The 14,897-nt window shown below is 34.1% G+C and overlaps 1 protein-coding gene across 19 annotated transcripts in view; it reads right to left on the bottom strand.

Annotated features, from left to right (window-relative positions):
• The window catches only part of FOXP2 (forkhead box P2), a 694,699-nt gene that overhangs the window by 115,575 nt on the left and 564,227 nt on the right, over nucleotides 1-14,897 (bottom strand). Inside the window, exon 1 of one of the 19 annotated variants that reach the window (XM_056799576.1) lies at nucleotides 2,958-5,932. The exons of the other annotated variants lie outside the window; for them this stretch is intronic. The gene's annotated coding sequence lies outside the window, so the exon portion shown is untranslated. Of the gene's footprint in view, nucleotides 1-2,957; nucleotides 5,933-14,897 lie in introns of those variants that run through there. 19 annotated transcript variants of the gene reach the window in all.

The raw sequence follows: 14,897 nt of genomic DNA, 5'->3' as shown, positions 1-14,897 counted from the left end.
GACAAATAAATATTCAAGAAAGAGAGAAAAAGACATTTCTGAACTATTAGTTTTTCAGACCTCTCTGTGTGGAGGTTTTGCCATAGTCTCAATGTACCTCAAATTCATAAGATAAGAAAAGTTGCCTTAAAGAAACAAGAAGGAGAATTCTTAGAGAGGAACTACGAAGGTCCTATTCATAAATAACAGGAATGAAATTGATTTCCATAATTTAAGCCTTAAATGAAGAGTACTTATGATTGATCAGTAGATTAAGAGTTCAGAAAAAGCCTGTATTTCTTGGAGTAATAGGATATTTTTTGAGATGGTGGGATAATTGTCCCTGAAATATCAAACCTATAAGGGAGATCCTTCTAACTGATCAGATTATGCTATTGAAATTGGCCTCTCCCAAATGTAAGAACAGAAGAAATATTTAACAACATTTTAAAAGTGATTCCACGTGTGAGGTATTTTTGAAGAGAAAAGTTTGCTGGTATCTTTTTTGGTATGGCATAATGACCTTTGTGTTCAGTATATAAGGAATATGAATTAAAATACTCAGTCTTATCAAAGAGAAATCAGTTCTCAGAAGTCATCTGTAAATAGTTCTTAGGTACAGAGAAGTAATAGTGCCTGAGGAATAAGTTCCTTTCTCCTCTCTCTAGCAATGAATATAGTGATGCCACTTTTCAGTCTGTCAGTTAAGCTCAGCAGGACACTGAATATTCAATAAATAGAAGGACAAGAAGAGGCATATAGGATCAAGTGGACTCCTCTACTTCTCAGCATGAACAACTGAAGGACTGAGAAATGTGCAACTTGTTGGAAATAATGGGTTCGCAGAAGAAGAGGTAAAACAATAGGATATCTTTTCACTTACAAAGAATTTACTTATATTGTTCATGAAGTCATTCATATAAGAGAATACATAAACCTAGTGTTTGTTACAGCTGGACAAGTATAGGGAAAGAAGTCTGTGTCAATGAAAGTGATGAATACAAATACTTTTAAATATTTAGTTTCTTAGATCCCCTAATAGAGATGATAAAAGCTAAATTTTTTAAAACTTTAAAATTTAAAATTTACCTTTTAAATGTATTTCTCTACATTTATCTGTATTCGTAGTGGATTATAAATACGTTTCCCCATGATCATGTTCAATCCAACAATGGTGTTTCTTCTGGTTCTTTTTACAATAATATGTAAAAAAACCCCACCAAACTTCATTTTATCCACAAAAGAATAATGATCAGAAAATGGAATTAAATGTGAAAAGTACAAGAATCCAAATTCTATCACAGTGATATTTTATACAAATGAATTCGATTTAGGTATTATGAGTATCTGATTGGATATTTAGTCACTGAGACCTGTTTTTGTCATCTTTGTATAACATTCCTAGTAAAACAGGACAGCAATATACCAGACAATTATAAGGCAAGCAGATCCAAACAATAATGGTGGTCTATCAATTTTCATAAATTTGTTTATAGAAATGCTTGAAAAAGGACTATTCTGCATTGGTAGGAACTGATGCAGATGATGTTTAATATTTCTAGGTAATATTTATAATAGTATTAGAAATGACTTTAAAATATAGAAGAAAAACTGGCTGCTCCAAATGGATAGCATAAATTCACATTATTGCTACATACATATTCTAGTATGAGTATCAATTTATTTGATGAAAAATATATTAACAACAACAAAACCAGATAACTAAATAAATAATCCTTTCATCATCTCCTGAATTCTGCTATACTAATGCTTTGGTGAATCATCAAGGGGAGTAAATTATTCATTATGAATTTCAAAGAGGATTCTCCATTGAAAAAGCCCTGCTGCTGGTCCTACTTGCAACCAACATCAAGAGAATCCATGGCAATCTCAAAAGCTGCAATGAAATATGAGGTGAGAGGTCTGCACCCAGCCTGAGGGAGCTGCATCCTATATGAGTGAGGTGTTTAAAGATAATTACTAAAATTTTGATTTGTACTAGAAAACAAAAGGATTAATCAACATGTTGCAAACAGATATCATTAACTATATGAAAAACAGAAACCAGGATTCTATATCCAAGTGAAGCTGCTGGTAGTTTTCAATAGCTGAACTAAAATATTGGACTTCATAGTAATTCACCAGCAGTTAACAAAGCTAGTATTTGACATTCTTTTAAAGTTAAAGGTTTTATTTGACCATGAAAAGGTCTAAAGGCCAAAAGAGGATTTAATACCATTGAGATTAATAGTCAGCAAAGAATGCTCAAAAATACAACATAAATACCAAATTTGCAGCTATTAGGTTTTTGGTTTAATTTGCATAGACACACAAAGGAGTTCAAATACATTCTAAAACTTTACTTATAACTAATTGGAGAGACCAAAATCTCATAATATGACTGAGAAAAAAATTTCAGAATGATATATAACTTATACTAACATACTTGGAACAAGTTGGTATCACTCACAAGTTACTATGTTTTTTTTTTTTTAACAAATAATAACTGTTTAAAATGTAGCATAAGCTTAGATTAAAAAAAGGAAATTTCCACCTAATTTACTTATTATCAATACAGACATTAAAATAATAAAACAAGGAAGAAAATGATTAATAAAATATCAGAGTAGTCTGATGTTTCTAGCTGGATTTCACATAGATATGTTTATTTGGCAATTTTTATATAGGACACTGTATAAGACAAAGAGGATATTTCTAATTGCTAAACTGTGTCTGATTTGCTAATTCTCTTATAGCTAATATACTCTAGGAGTTGATTTAATATAAAAAAGGTTAGAATATCAGTGTAGTTCCTATTTCTTTTATTTCTTATGAGAAATAAATGAGGTAACAAACTTTTATGGCCAAAAAAAGTCTTCTCATCTTCAAGGAGTTAAATGTAAATTATAACTAAATATCAATGTGAACTAAATACTGTCAGGTAAAACTACTAGGTAGCTAGAAATAGTTTTACTTACTTTGACCCCATTTCTAGGAAGTATTTAAGGTACAGTTTATCTTATATCTTTTATGAGAGGAAACTTAGATGCCAGCTGCCAGAGGAACAAGACAAGTGGGGGTAGGGCAAGAGGAACAGAGAATTCCAGAGAAAGAGCAAAGAAGAGCTGAAAAGATCCAGGCAGTTAACTTCACTTCTCTTCTGGAAGCCCTTCAGGAAGGTTGCTTTGAAAGCACCTTGAGCCCTGGTCATCTTTGTGTGAATCAGACTCCCCGAATCCAGCAGAAGACAATAAGAGTGGATAGGACTTTGGATATAAAACTCTCTATCCCAGGAAGATTTACTCTCCATCCCTCCAAAGTAGCTCTTGAACTTCATAGTATAATTAGGACAGTTAAAAAGTCAAGACAGCTTTCACAATTGACCCCAGAGAGTCAGGCAAGCCTGACCCTGCAGAATTTGGGGAGGGGTTCAATTTTTAGGTTTTAGGGACTTCCTATTTCCCATTTCCCAGTGCCTTATCCCTCAATCTCACTTACCTTACCCTTTGTGTGTTCCTCAAATATTCTATAGATCTAGTGCCTGCATAATATTCAGGGAGAGGGACTAGAAGGTTTGGGGAGGAGAACTATATTTCCTCCTCGAGGAAGAAGAAGCTGTTTAGTCCTGGATTTACTTCAGCCCTGCCTCTGAATAAAAGTAGTCAGTAACCCTGAAGACAGTTATTGTGAGTTTATTGAGGAAGGAGAGGGGACAACTATCTATCCTCTCTCTCCACTCTTTAACTCTACTTCATCTCTACCACACTCTGGTCCTGAACTCAGTGGTGAGGGACTCCATCCCTTTCTCCTTCTCTATTACAGTGGCACTCCAGATTACAAAAGAATCCATTGCCAACAGTCATTCCTGGCAATTGGAAGTAAAGGGGCAGGACAGCCATCTTGGGGGGGTATAAGAATTCTAAAGTACATACAGAGATCTAAGGAGACATCTTGGTTTCTATAAAGAAGAAAGACTAACACAAATAACTGAGTGAGGGGAAATATAGGAAAAAAGATACAAAATGCTCCAGAAAGCTCTATGGACTTTACTGGTGGTAGCCATTTTGGCACATTGGTATTCGTCTATATTTGGCACCATCACTAGCATAATCAATGATATGGTAGGGGCAGCAATCAGCATTACAAAATATTGGGACCAAATATCACTGGAACTATCTACAAAATGGCTAACCCTCCCAGCTGGCTATGATACCACAGTGGTCTCTGGCAATTATATAGTACCACAACAACACAGATAATAGACTAGAGCTATTGTTCTCCCAAATGGCAACAATTACTGAGATGTGCCAGGAATTCACAATGAAAAAGAATGAGAAACTGGGGAATGGAAAGGAGCTAGTCACAGAAGAGGATATTAAAAATACTGATGACAAAGACAAATGCAAGGACACTGAGACACATATTACAAGAGCCCTAAAAGTAGGGTTGTGCACCAAAAAAATAATGGTGGACAATCAGACAAACACTGAGGCTGAGGAAGTCCCAGGGGGCACAAAAGATCATGCCTCTCAGGGATTATGCCAAAGTTACCCCAGACTCTGGCGTTTTCCATATGAAGGTACATAAGTCTTTCAGCATCCAAGACTTGAATTCCCTGAAATGGAGAATGCCAAAATTTTGCTCTGAACCATTCAAATGTTTAAGAGATTTGAAAAGATCATTTAAATTACATGACCCCAGTTTCCAAGATATAGAAACCCTACTTTCAGAACTATTTAGTCCCCAGAAGCATTAAGTTCACTAAGAGGATAAAGGAGGATAATAACCTAATGAACTGGCCAGAATATTTTGAAGATCTGGATTTTTCCAGACCTTCAAACTTGACATATTTAAGAAAGACATAGGAAGACTTATTAGAAGGAATCAAAACATTTTGCAATAGACCAAATGCTTGGGGAAAATTCAATAGACTGAGGCAGGAGCAGACAGAGCATCCATCTGTCTATATTAACAGACTGATGGAGAATGCTGAGGCTATATTGGGGTATACTCAGGATAGCCAGGAAGCCATTCCCCATGTTATGTTAAGAGGCAATTTTTGAAAGGGTGTGTCCAAAATATCAAACATATTTTGAAGAACTTTTGCTGGAATTTCAAATCTTTATCCCTCCAAGACCTGAGAGACTCTGCCACATATTTGCATGAGACCCATACAGAGAAGCAGAAAGAAAAGGAGGAATTGAAGTAGAAACCAGAAGAGACTAAGGAAACCCTCAGACAGAAAGAGATAGAGGAGGTAAAAAATCTTGCTACAATCAGGACCTTCCCACACCAAAGATCACAATATCAAGCAAAGGGGAAAAGAGATAATGGAAAATGCTATTTATGCCAAAAAGTGGGACACAGTCAGATTCTGTCCCATGAAAGTAAAATATGAGCAAGGTTACAAGAGAGGCTCACAATATCAAAAAAGGGCTACACAGAACAGAGGGTACAATAACTGTGGAAGACAGTAGACATACAATGATACATACAAATCCAAATGCTGTGATCATTGCAAACTCAAAAAAGAAGCAACTACCGATCTCATGACCATGCAACACCTGATTATCCAGGGAGCGAAACCCAAGTATTCAGAGGTCCTTGCAAAAGGAAACCCCTGATACTCAGCATGAAGCCAGAAGAACAGAAGATTAGATGCACAGAGGGTGCAGAGAAGAAAAACAGGGGATGTCACACCTGGTAGGAAAATAAAACAAGTGATGGTGGGAGATTGAAAGTCTGTAGAGAAAGAGGGAGGAAACAAGAATTTAAAACAGAGGGAAATACGAGAGATGGAGAGGGAATTAGAAAGTGACATAACAGATATGAAGAACAAAGTATATAAGTCATATAGGGGCATAGAAATAAGTAATGGGAAAACTAAAGAGCAAATCAAGAAATTTCTAGAAAATTTCTTAATATGCAAATATGGGTTGGGAATGGAGAGCACAAAGAACTATAACCCAAGAACTATATTAAAAAAAAAAGAACTTCTATAAAGTATGTCACAGAAGATGAAATCGTTTTACATATTAACATCACACTAGGGAAACTCACACAACATGCACATGAATCCTGTATAAGAAGAAAGGAAAATAGATTCAACAGATAACAGGTGAAGAGGAAAAATTGGCAAGGACGTAAGTATATGCATGCAACACTACACATCTAGAACATAAACATGGTAACAAACTGATTTAGGGACCATAAGCAAGGTCGAACATAAGGAATAATGTATATTTTGTAAATAAAGTTCTTGCAGGACTCAAACAAGCAGAAAAGACAATACCTTTTCTGTATGGTTGACTCCAAAGCAGAACTCATGTATATATGTAATATGTATGGATCATGAGTAATAATGTGAATATCAGAGCACTAACAAACTAACAGACTAACTTAGAATAGGAATTAACTAACAAATTTAACCCTTATTAAATTAGGGACAGGGATAGTCAAGGTGGAAAAGGGAAGTTCAGATAACCTAGAAAACTACACATTGGGAAAGAAAATACTAACCTAAAAGAAACATGTAAAAATATCATATGATTAAATGAATTATAATAGTTAGGAACTTTAAGAAAGTATAAGATAGGTAAAAAGTTTGGGAAATTTCACAATAGTTAGAATTTTATAAGATATTGTTACCAGAGATTTAGCCTGCATTATGGCATACTGTTCAGATATGTGGTTATTCCGAATACCGAAGTTATTTCATTGTAACAAACCTTTGTAACCAACATACTTAACCCAAACCACTTTCCTGAAACCCTGATTTTAGCATTAGGAATTAGCCAAGATAAGATAGGTTAAGTATAAGGAAATAGGTAAAGGGTTAAGAGATTTATTATTTTGGGAGGGGAATAGAGGGGATAGCATATAGCTGGAAAGAATATTAGCGATAATAAACATAAGGCAAGTAAGACATTCAAAGCAATGCAAATTGTCAAGTTGACAAATTTGCAAAAACCCAAAAGAGGGCTTTGTAAGAGAGGAAACTTAGACGCCAGCTGCCAGAGGAACAAGACAAGTGGGGGAAGGGCAAGAGGAACAGAGAATTCCAGAGAAAGAGCAAAGAAGAGCTGAAAAGATCCAGGCAGTTAACATCACTTCTCTTCTGAAAGCCCTTCAGGAAGGTTGCTCTGAAAGCACCTTGAGCCCTGGTCATCTTTGTGTGAATCCAGACTCCCTGAATTCAGCAGAAGACAATAAGAGTGGATAGGACTTTGGATATAAAACTCTCTATCCCAGGAAGATTTACTCTCCATCCCTCCAAAGTAGCTCTTGAACTTCATAGTATAATTAGGACAGTTAAAAAGTCAAGACAGCTTTCACAATTGACCCCAGAGAGTCAGGCAAGCCAGACCCTGCAGAATTTGGGGAGAAGGGGTTCAATTTTTAGGTTTTAGGGACTTCCTATTTCCCATTTCCTAGTGCCTTATCCCTCAATCTCACTTACCTTACCCTTTGTGTGTTCCTCAAATATTCTATAGATCTAGTGCCTGTATAATATTCAGGGAGAGGGACTAGAAGGTTTGGGGAGGAGAACTATATTTCCTCCCTGAGGAAGAAGAAGCTGTTTAGTCCTGGATTTACTTCAGCCCTGCCTCTGAATAAAAGTAGTCAGTAACCCTGAAGACAGTTATTGTAAGTTTATTGAGGAAGGAGAGGGGACATCTATATATCCTCTCTCTCCACTCTTTAACTCCACTTCATCTCTACCACACTCTGGTCCTGAACTCAGTGGTGAGGGACTCCATCCCTTTCTCCTCCTCTATTACAGTCTGTAAGGGTAGAAACTTCTTGGATTCATCTAATGAATTGGCCTTGGAGATTCTCTAGAATTCTACTGTCAACTTTTAAAGGTGATTCAAAAAAAGGCTCAACTTGGTTATATCTAAGATTTCTTAAAACTCTTAGGTTCTTTGGTTTTAGGGCAATATAATAGAGCCTAGAAGGATAAAGAAATAACTAATCTAGTCAAGTGGATTTCAGAGGATCCTCTATCTGGGAAAGGCTCATTTTACTAAGAAGGAAACATCCACAGACAAGTTAAGCGATCTGTCTACTGTCTCATAAATTCTAAGTAGAAAAATTTGATTCCAACTCAGGTCTGTAAACTCCAAGTCATAAGGCATAATTTCGTTATGACATAGTATAAAGGGTATTTTGCATATCTACTTAACAGAAGCAGCCCGGTTTTTCATATTTATTAGTACATTGAGAATGTAGATGATCAAAAGTTTAATCAGTAGTAAATATGAGATAGGAATCACTGCTCTATAGTGCAGAAATGTACAAAATGACTACTAGATGAGACAGGAAAATAAGTGAAATTGAACTCCAAGATACAAAAGGCATAAAGCATAACACAACCTGAGATAGCAGTTAGAACTTCCTGGCATCGTCCTATGCAAAATAAATATTCCTTTAAGGATTAAAAACCTATAGATCTTCCTGTCATCTTCCTAGGCAAAATAAATCTTCACTGAAGTATGAAAACCTATAGGCAAGACTAACAATAAAATTAGCTGTTCAAGTAGGTGTTAATGAGATCATTCATGCAAAGGAAGTGCCATGAGAGTCTTAGTAATGGAGGAATAGACTTAGGTTGCTACTGTGGAATCCCCCCACCTCTAGCAAAAAAAATGTTGTGAAAACCAGGAATTTCAGAGAATAATCCTGTTGTGAAAGTTTTGTGCATCTTAGGAATGAAACTATAAAATAATCAGTGATGAAAACATTTCAGATTTGGGCTCTGAAACAATGAATGGTTATTTTTGTTTGTTTTTGTTTTTAAATTCAGGGAACACTTCTCAAGAAGTGATTTTTATGCTATAATATATTACTCTTTACTTCCATCCTATCTAATCTTCTTGAGCCCTGGGTTTTCATAAGGTCTATGATTTTCTCAGTATTTAATTTTAAGTTACAATTAGTAAGACTATATGGCTTTTGTAGTTTTAAGTACCTCTTATGAGATTCAACAAGTAGGAATGAAGTTTACACTTTTATGCACAGGGAAAATGAGCTAAACCACAATCTAAGTTCTCCAGGCAATCAACAAAGTCAGAAATTAATTCTTATGTCCCCAGTATTTTTCATTAATTATGTTTGATATCCTTAATAAACAATATAAGAGTTTTCCAACATGGAATGAAAAAGTATTGCTAAGGCAGCTAAATAGTGCATGGGTTGAACACTGGGCACGGAATCAGAAAGACATGTTTACCTGGTTTCAAATATGGCCTCATATCCCTACTAGCTATGTGACCCTGGGCAAGTCACTTAACCCTCTTTGCCTAAGTTTCCTGGACATCAATACACAATTCCTAGGGCAGTTCCGAAGGCACAATGTATAGAGTGTCAGGACTGGAGTTGGGAGGACCCGAGTTTAAATCTGTCCTGAGATACTTCCCTGTGGGGTAACCCTGAATATGTCACTTAACCCCCATTTGCCTAGCCATTGCCCTTCTTTATTAGAGTTGTTATTAAGACAGAAAGTAAGGGTCCTTCACTAGAGGTCATCAAGCTTGTTGATCTTGTATTAGGCATAATGTGTAGGAAAATCTTTTTCAGGTATTAATTGGATTAGATGGTCTCTGTGTAATTTGGAGATTTAAAAAACTTATTTTTGGACTAACTTTTATTTTATTCTTATAGGCAGCCTGATGTAGAAGAAAGTTAATTGATTTGTGAATGAGAGAACCATTATAGAATTGCGAAGTTCTAGTTCTGATATTAAGTTATGTACATCTGAAGAAGTTACTTAATCGCCTTAAGCTTTGGATTCCTCCTAGGCAAGACTTGTGTCTAAGGTTTTTCTATTGCTAAAATTCTTCTTTTCTTTAAAATTTATTTATTTTTATTTATTATTAACTTAGAATATTTTTCCATGGTTACATGATTCATGTTATTTCTTTCCCCTCTTCCACCCTACCATAGACAATGCACAATTCAACTAGGTTTTACTTGTATTAGTCAAGACCTATTTCTATATTATTAATATTTGCATTAGGGTGATCATTTAGGGTCTACATCCCCAATCATATCCCCCTCGACCCATGTAATCAAGCAGTTGTTTTTCTTCTGTGTTTCTACTCTCACAGTTTTTCCTCTGAATGTGGATATGTTCTTTTTCGTAAATCCCTCAGAATTGTCCTGGATCATCGCATTGCTGCAAGTAGAGAAGTCCATCACATTTGATTGTACCACAGTGTATCGGTCTCTGTGTACAATGTTCTCCTGGTTCTGCTCCTCTCACTTTGCATCAATTCCTTGGAGGTGGTTCCATTTCACATGGAATTCCTCCAGTTCATTATTTCTTTTTTCTATTGTTAAAATTCTGTGAATCAATGATTTCATGTTCTGTTTTTGTCTTTGACTAGAACTGTGATTTCATTGGTGAAGGAAATATCTTCTATCAATGCAGGTCAACAGTTGCTCTGTAACTTAAGGCACCAGAAGGTTAAATGATTTGTCCGAGGTCACACAACAATATTCAACAGAGGACTTGAACCAGGTCTTCCTGAGTCAAGGCTAATGCAATACTTATTATGTTCTGATCTCTCTAATAATACTGTTTTTCAAGGAAAATATACATTGTTTTGCATAGATGAGTTATACTTTATTATTGTTTTTGTTTTCTGAAGACTATAGTCTAAGCAGATAAATAGGTAGTTCAATTTATGATTCATAATACAATGAATAAGAGAATGTAAATTTATAATAAATTAGTTGCTGAATATGTCTGCTGCTCTACCTCCCTCAATACCTGTAAATATTTTTGCAATATTACTTCAACATTAAAAAAAAACTTTTCTCTAAATAAATCATTGATAATATTTAGATCTGATGACTTATGGGTTTCTTTCTATATAAGGAGAATAAGGAATGAGAAAAAAACTATGGCAAAAGAAGTTTTTTTCTATATAGTCAGAGGGGAAAAATCTATTAGGACATTTGCTTCTTAGTATCTAATAGAAACATATTTCCCATAGTAAATCCTTAAGGGAAAATGGTTGCCCAATTAGGAACACTGTGCCCCATTTTAAATGTGCTTTAAAAAAAGGCATATTCTTTGGGTAAATTTGTGTTTCATTAATGAAAGTACACTTCGTCCTCTTTCCAAATTTGTCACTGAAATTTCTCTTCTTTTGGAAAAAAAAAGAGAAAGAGAATCTTTATCATTTCCAGACCAAATCTAAATTGTTTAGTGATTGAACACAATTCTATTCCATTATAGAATTTTCAGTAAACCTCAGTACACCTTTTTCTTTCTATTTTTCAAAAAAAAATTAACATTGCAAAGAAAACTCAAGAAGGTTCTGATACCACGGGATTACAACTGAATGAGACCCCAAACCAGATCAATTCAGATCATTAGGGTAGAACAAAGCAAATGAGAGAGAATACATTTATAATACCATGAGATTTGACTTTGTATATAGAATTCATTACCTCCCCTTTCCTGCTATATACTTTTTATGTATGCATTTGACCATTTATATAAAATATCACATTGCTATTTTACTTCTCTATATTTATTTTTGAATGTCATTTAACATCACAATGTTCATCTTTGGGATTTCCCATAAAGGACAAGAATCTGTATTTCATTATTTATGTGCAAAATTTTTCATAAAGATAATACTCTTGTATTTTTCAATTCACTATTAAAATGGGATTTTTTTTCTCCATTTGGTTCAACTCAATGTGTGTGTGTGTGTGTGTGTGTGTGTGTGTGTATGCAAGTAGCTGATATATTAAAACAAACTTTCCTATTGTAGGAATTTGTTCTAATGTTTATGCAATGAATATTGAAACTATTTTATTTGAGAGACTAGGAAATGGTTTTCCACATGCCCCAAATTTATACACACATATAAATACACACACAGGGCTATAGATATGTGTATGTATACTTATATCCTGATGGTTTTAGGAAAAGAAAAACATTTTCTCAGTGAAGTACTTAAAGATTACACATATTTAGATTCTTGTTTAAGTATAACTAAAATGGATATCAGATGCAAACATTTTCATTCCAAATTCCTGACAGACCACAGCAGAATTGATTCTAGTTGTCTAAGCTAAATGTCAAGAGAATCTACTTAATTTTTTTTACATCATACAATCCAAGTACATATCATACTTTCAGGATGGGATAATAATACAAACAGGATTTTGTGTTTTTATAATGTGGTTTTCAGAAGATCTTATAACTTTCTCTTCAATTTTGAATAGGGCTAAGCTTTAATTCTTCCTCCTCCATTTTCTAGGTCTAATCAATAACTTATTCAAGTATATCTGAAAATTCAAGAAAAAATGAAATGATGATATGGAACCATGCAGTTGATCTTATGCCTGTATTTACATTAAAATTTAAGCTGTGAACTATATATCTGCTAAAACATAATTGAAGTGAGAATCTAAGGAGTAGCAGAAATCCAATTAATTATATTTGTAATGTCACATCAAGCATTTCTTGTTTATCTGTACCAGTGGAAGGGGATTGGCTAATAGGAAAAAAAATCACATATAACCCATATACTAGGACTTAATCCATGGCCTTTTTTTTGGGGGGGGGTCAACTTGCTAACTACCTTGTGTACCTTACTCTAGGTGTATTGTTGAGCTGCTCTATGTATGGGAGGAGGATATAACTACCCTATTTTACTTTGAGAGGTAAATTTGAGGCTGAATATCAGTCAGGAGTCGGTTGTATTTCTAAATTTCACTCATATATTTCTTTACTAATTTAAGTGTTCTGCTTTTTATGTATGATTTACAAAAGAATTGTAAGATTTCTGGTTATTATTTTTTAATGTCATCATACAAGACTTTATCTTTTCTTAGCTGATGATGCCATTCTAGGTGGACAATGGTTGAAAGCAAATCTCTGAAATACAATCATTTAATTACAACTTACCGAGTCCTTAGAACTATGATGGACACTTTAGAAAAATCTAAATTCCTGATTTGAAACTGAAATTATACTCAAAAGGTAGATATATATTTATGAAAATATATATGTATAATCTAAACAAATAATGATTCTAAGTCACTAGGCCAGTCATTTGTTACATTCATATTTAAATGAGAGAAAGTTGAAAGTAGACTTATAGGTATTTCATTGTGGCCAAAAAACTAAATCTAAAGTCCCATTCAAAAGAGTCACAAAGTGTTTCACCTTATCATTGTGATAATCTTGATGAATAAAGTCATTTAGCCACTTGTCATTATATCACAAATAATGTCATTAAAATACACTTAAGATTGTAATATAAACAATGGATCAAGCTTTACAACCTCAGTTGAAGTGGCTTCTTTTAAGCATTTAAACCTGTTGAATTATATTCTATCCATTGACTATAAACCTATGCATTCAATTGTATAGTATGCATTTTCATCCCTAAGAGCAAAGCTAAGTGATTATTTATTGATAAATGACATGGAATGTCATTTTTTTTTTACCCAAGTAACATTAGACATTTCAAAGATTTTGTCTGAAGGGCAAAAGGATTACACTGCATTTGAATAGGCCATGTGACAACACATCCTTAGACTTCATGTATGATATGAAAGGAAGATCCCAATTCACAAGATACACAAGGGAAATTATAACTATGCCAGAAAAGAAAAAAAGCAGGAAGGGAGGTGGTAAGGGTGTCAGGGTGTATTTGTAGTAGTTTGATGCATGTAAATATTACATCTTATAAATAATTCTTTTCAAATATATCTCAAGTTCAGTGGGCTGTGTTTAAGGAATGGATTGTATATACTTTACATGACTATATGCCATTTGCTTCAAGTTAAGAGCCATATTTTAATTCTAATATTTTAAAGATGGCTCTTGATATATCCCTTCGATTCTGCTTCCTGTGAGGAGGACTGCCATCTGATCGACAGATTGTGGCAAAGTGTTCAAGCTAAATTTTACTGTCATAAACTAGCAAACGCATTTTTCTCTAAATTATTTTGTCAACAGCCTAGTAGTACCCTTGCTAACCTTATTTGGCACCAGTGCATAATTAGATACACAGGGGTGTGACTCCAATTGAAGGTGTTGGCATTGTAGCACTCTGTGAAAATATTAACTATGAGGTTAACTCCAATTTTCTCTTCTTTAATTAAATGCACATGGTACTAATGAGGTAACCTACTGTTCCTTGATAGCACTAATTAGCTAAGAGGAGAGTACACTCTCACACTGCAATTTAAACCTAAAAATAAGGTTGAAATATGCTAATTGCAGGCAATTTAAAACAGTACAAGTTGAAGAACTAGTCATAATAAGAGAAAGTGACTGCTTTACAGCTAGGCAGCTGTAACTTTGGTTAAAATCAAAACAAGCCACACAATTTTGGGATTACTATTTAACAAGGTCATAAGCAACCTCAAAAAATTAAATACTATACTGTACAATAAAAATGAAATTACTTTTGGAATAAACCTTAGGCAGATACAGTAACCTACAGGAACAATTACAAGTGCTTCTAGAATTATTGATTTTTGGAAGTGAGAATCCCTAAAATCATGGTTACTATATCTAGCTAAGATAAATACTTAAAACTAAGTTTCTTAAAAATAAATATTAATATAATCCTAAACTTGTTGTAGAGCTAATGAAATATGCATGAATGTTGAAGAATTAACTAATTTGTTCAAATATTATTCCTTTACTTTTTCACATAGTTAAGGTATCTCCCAGCACATTCAAATACCTATTGTTTGTTGAATTGAAAAAACATTATTTATTGTGTTACAATACTGCTTCTGGTTATTATAAATTAGAAGAGTTGTGACCTGTTGTGAAGTTAGGGACCATATTTCTATGAGACATATGTTCTTTTTAAATGGGAATTATTATTACATGACCACCATATTACATAATATTTCATGTCTGAATTAGTCAT

Source organism: Monodelphis domestica, chromosome 5 (genome assembly GCF_027887165.1).
Source record: "Monodelphis domestica isolate mMonDom1 chromosome 5, mMonDom1.pri, whole genome shotgun sequence".
NCBI classification, from domain to species: Eukaryota; Metazoa; Chordata; class Mammalia; order Didelphimorphia; family Didelphidae; genus Monodelphis; species Monodelphis domestica.
This window is presented reverse-complemented; position numbering and strand designations above follow the sequence as displayed.